Below are 5,123 nucleotides of genomic sequence, written 5' to 3' on the forward strand. Positions count from 1 at the left end.
CATTTTCTTCCCTGTTTTCAGTATCCATACCCCTGCTTCTGTGTCATTTCCACCAATCCAGCCAGTTTCATCTTTTCAATTGCTTTCCCTCACTTCCCCTCCATTACCAAGTTACCAAAACTCATCACAGTTACCTATCTGCTCTATTTGGTTCCACCTATTACTTCCCAGCTTCTATCTCTATCTTTTCACTACCATCTCCTGCGATGTTCCATGTGCCTTTGCTTTTCCTTCAGCTGGTAGTTGATACCTTTCAACAACCAGTTTTCATTTCAACATCACCCCATCCATAGCATTTGGCAGTTTTGGGCCTGTACTCACTGGAATTTGGAAGAATGCAGGGGGATTTCTTTGAAATATACTGAATGTTGAAACGACTTGATAATGTGGATGCGGAGAGGATGTTTCCTATGGTGGGGGTACCCAGAACTAGCGGGTACAGCCTCAGAATTGAGGGGCAACCTTTCAGAACAGAGGTAAGGAGGAGTTTTTTTTTAGCCAGAGAATAGTGAGTCTGTGGAATGCTCTGCCGCAGACTGCGGCGGAGACCAAGTCCGTGGGTATATTTAAGACGGAACTTGTTGGTTTCCTGATTGGTCAGGGCAACAAAGGATATGGCGAGAAGGCAGGTGCAGGGAGTTGAGTGGGATCCGGGATCAGCCATGATGGAATGGCAGAGCAGACTCGACGGGCTGAATGGCCCAGTTCGGCCCCTATGTCTTATGGTCCTGCTTCCCCATTTGGCCCCATCTGCCCATCCCCCCCCCCCAACTGGTTCCACCATTTCCCTTCCAGCCTGTATCTCACAGGCTGGATGTTTGAAGGTCGATTCTCTCACTGGAGGCCTATGACTTGTAGGTGCCCAGGGGTCAATAGTTCAACAGTTCCATTTAATATCAGAGAAATGTATACAAATGTATACAATATACGTCCTGAAATTCCTCATCATGAATACTATGTAATTGACAAAGTGCAGCAAGGGTTCTCCAGACTTGAGATTATGGTTTTGTTATATGAAAAGATATGCATCAAATTGGGCCTATACTCTCTTGACCTAAACGAATGAGAGGAGAACTCTCTGAGATGTTTTATTTCAAAAGCTTCCTTTAACAGGTGATCCCAAAAGCTATTGGCACAGCACAGTAGTTTTGTAGTTTCAAAGTCAATCCTATGGCCGCTGCGAATGCAATGTTCTGCTACCGCCGATTTCTCCGGGTAACCAAATGGATTCACCTCCTGTGCTCCACTGAGCATCTTGTCTGGCCAATATACACTGCTCCGCATTCACACCAGCTGCCCTGAGTCCCAGGTCATCTTTGACCTGCTTAAGCTGTGACTTGAGTTTCCTTACGGGTTTGTGGATGGTATTAAGCTGGTATCTCTTCAGGATGCTGACATTCTTGCCAGAAACCGTGGAAATATAGGGAAGACAGGCAGAAGCGACAGGTTCCTCTGCGTTGCTTGGTTTCCTGGTTTTAACGTCGGCCCTTTATTAGCAAGCTTATTAGTGAAGAAGTGACTTGAGGAGGTGTGTGTGTTTAGAGTTGGACTTCAGTTCGGACTCTCAGTCTCTTTCCAGGCATTTCCATGAATACACCCCACCCCCCCAAATCTCCGATAACTGAAAAGCTTTAAGGATATTCCGCAGATTTCAATGCCAGGTCTTCACCATTCACCCTGCTCCCTCAAACTCGCGGCCTGATGCTGAGCAGAAGCTTCACCTTTATATCCCTGTGCCCTCTCCTCATGGAGTTGCAAGCCTATCGTGATGCTGAGCTCTTCTTCAGTTGCCTCTGCCTCTGTGTCTATTTCTTTGGCAAGGGGTCTTACATGCCCCCACCCCCCCACTACCACAACCTTTCCTTCATCACCAGATCCCAATCATCAAAACTGTTCGCATGGATTTTGAAGATAATCTTATTTTGACCATTTTTAACATTGTTAACAGCACTGTGATTTACAGTGACAACTTACATCAAGTTTAACTTGTAATCACTCAAAACTGTCCTGGAGATTTAATCTGTTTCAACATTTAGAGTAAAGGAAAGGCAGAGTCTATCAGTTATCCAAAGTTGAAAGTAACTGGACAAAAGACTTGCTGCTTTTGCTTGTAGTGCAGGATGATTTCTCAAAACACTTTATGCAATAATTTCCATGCACAAGAGATTCTGCTGATGTCGGAAATATTGAGCAACACATATAAAATGTTGGAGGAACTCAGCAAGCCAGGCAGCAGCACCTATGAAGAGGAACAAGCAGCTAACGCTTTGGGCCGAGACCTTTCATCAGGCCTTTCAATATTTGATAGGTTTCAATGAAAATCCACACGCGCCCCCCCCCCCCCCCACTCTTCTAACCTTCAGAGAGTACAGATCCAGAGCCTTCAAACGCTCCTCATACATTAATCCTTTCATTCCCAGGATCATTCCTGTGACCCTTGTCAATGCCATCACGTTCTTTGTTAGATGTGAGGCCCAAAATTGCTCACAATATTGCATAGGTGGTCTGACTAATGCCTTACAAAGCCTTAGCATTACATCCTTACTTTAATATTCTATTCCTCTTGAAACGAATGCTAACATTATATTTGCCTTCCTTACTACTGACTCAACCTATAAGTTAATGCATTAGGACTCCTAAGTCCTTTGCATTTCCAATTTCTGATTTTGCTCCCCATTTAGAAAATAGTCTATGCCTTTATTCCTTCTAGCAAAGTTCATGACCATACACTTCCCTACATTGCCACTTCTTTGTCTATTCTGTTAATGTGTCCATCCTTCCATAGATTTCCTGCTTCCTCAATGATACCTGTCCCTATCTTTGTATCCTCCACAAACTTGGCCTCAAATCCATCAGTTCAGTCACCTATCTCATTAACATATAATGTGAAGTGGGCTCAAAACAAACTCCTGTAATTGCTCCACGGGTTATTAACAGCTGACCAGAAATACCCCGTTTATTCTCACTCTTTACCTTCTGGCAGTCAGCCAATCTTCTCTCTATGTTGGTATCTTTTCTATAATACTTTGGGCTCTTTTCTTTATTAGCAGCCTCTAGTCCAACACTTTGTCAAAGGTCTTCTGAAATCAAAGTAAACAAGATCCATTGACTCCTTTGTCTATCCTACTTGTTATTTCCTCAAAGGATTCTGACATTTCTGCCAGGCAGGATTTCCTCTTCAGCCTATTTTATCATGAGCCCCCCTACCCCAAAACTTCATCCTTAATAATGAACTCCAACCACTCACGTCAGGCCAACTGGCCTATGGTTTCCTGTTTTTGCCTCCTTCCCTTCTTAAAGCGTGGAGTGACATTTTTCCAAAACAAGGAACCCATTGCAGAAGCAAGAATCGAATGATTCTGGGAAGATCAGAATCAGAATCAGGTTTCATACGTTGTGAAATTTGTTGTTTTTGCAACAGCAGTGCAATGCAATACATGGTAATAGAGAAAAAACCAGAAAACATGAATTATATATATAAAATACTATATAAAATAGTTAAATTAAATAAGTAGTGCAAAAATTAAAAAAAAAGTAGTGAGGCACTGTCCATGGGTTCAATGTCCATTCAGAAATCAGATGGCATAGGGGAAGAAGCTGTTCCTGAATCATTGAGTGTGTGTCATGTACCCCCTTCCTGATGGTGACAATGAGAAGAGGGCACATTCTGGGTGATAGGGGCCATTATTGATGGATGCCGCCTTTCTGAGGCATCACTCCTTGGTGATGTCCTGGATCCTACAGAGGCTAGTGCCCATTATGGAGCTGACTATATTTATAACTCTCTGCAGCTTATTCCGATCCTGTGCAAAATCCCCCGCGCCCATACCAGACAGAGATGCAGCCAATTAAAATGGTCGCCCTGGTACATCTGTAGAAATTTACGAGTGTCTTTGGTAACAAGCCAAATTTCCTCAAACTCTGAATGAATTACAGTTACTGTCGTGCCTTCTTTGTGGCTGTATCGATATGTTGGGCCCAGGATAGATCCACAGAGATATTGACACCCAGGAACTTGAAATTGTTCACTCTTTCCACAGGTGTGTGTTCCCTCATCTAACCCTTTCTAGCCAATTCATAGCTCACGCAGCTTCTCTGATTTAGTAGAAAAGGTGGTGGCTGGTGGCAGTTTAGTATTTTGAGCAGCGGCCAATTTGGAGATCTGAAGCCTGAGAACACACAGGTTCACTGATTGAGTAGAAAAGGCCTTTCTGAAGTCCATAATCAGTTCTTTGGTCTTATTGGCGTTTAGTGCAAGGTTGTTGCTGCAAGACCAATCAACTAAATGACATACCTCGCTCCTGTACACTCTCTCATCGCCATCCGAAATTCTGCCAACAATAGTTGTGATATCAAATGAATAGCTGGCATTTGAGCTGTGCCTACCCAAACAGTCACAGGTGTTTTTAAAAGACAATAGAGCAGTGGGCTAAGCACACATCCTTGAGTTGTGCCAGTGTTAATTGTTTGTGAGGTGGAGATGTTATTTCCGGTCCACACAGATTGTGGCTTTCCAGTTAGGAAGTCGAGGATCCATTTGCAGAGGGAGGTACAGAGGCCCAGGTTCTGGTGCTTTGCGATTTGAACTATAGGAATGTTGTGTTAAATGCTGAGCTGTAATCAATAAACAGCATCCTGATATAGGTATTTGTATTGTCCAGGTGATCCAAGGCTGTGTTAAGAGCCAATGAGATCACATCTGTTGTAGACCTATTGTGGTGATAGGCAAATTGCAATGGGTCCAGGCCCTTGATGAGTTAATTCCAGCTACAACCAACCTCTCAAAGCACTTCATCACCACAGATGTGAGTGCTACTGGTTAATGTTTTGAAGGTAGCTCACCTTGCCCTTCTTGGGCACTGGTATGATTGTTGCCCTTTTGAAGCAAGTGGGAAATTCCGACTGTAGCAATGAGAGATAGAAGATGTCTTTGAACACACCTGCTATCTGGTTGGCACAGGTTTTCAGAGCCCTACCAGTTACTCCATTGAGGCCTGTTGCCTTGCGATGGCTCACCCTCTTGAGAGACAGTCTGACGTCGGCCTCCGTGACAGAGTTCACAGGGTCACTGGGTGCTGCAGGAATTCTCAAAGCTGTGGTTTTATTCTCCCTTTCCAAGCGTG

The sequence above is a fragment of the Hemitrygon akajei genome, chromosome 3 (assembly GCF_048418815.1).
Source record: "Hemitrygon akajei chromosome 3, sHemAka1.3, whole genome shotgun sequence".
Classification (NCBI taxonomy): Eukaryota; Metazoa; Chordata; class Chondrichthyes; order Myliobatiformes; family Dasyatidae; genus Hemitrygon; species Hemitrygon akajei.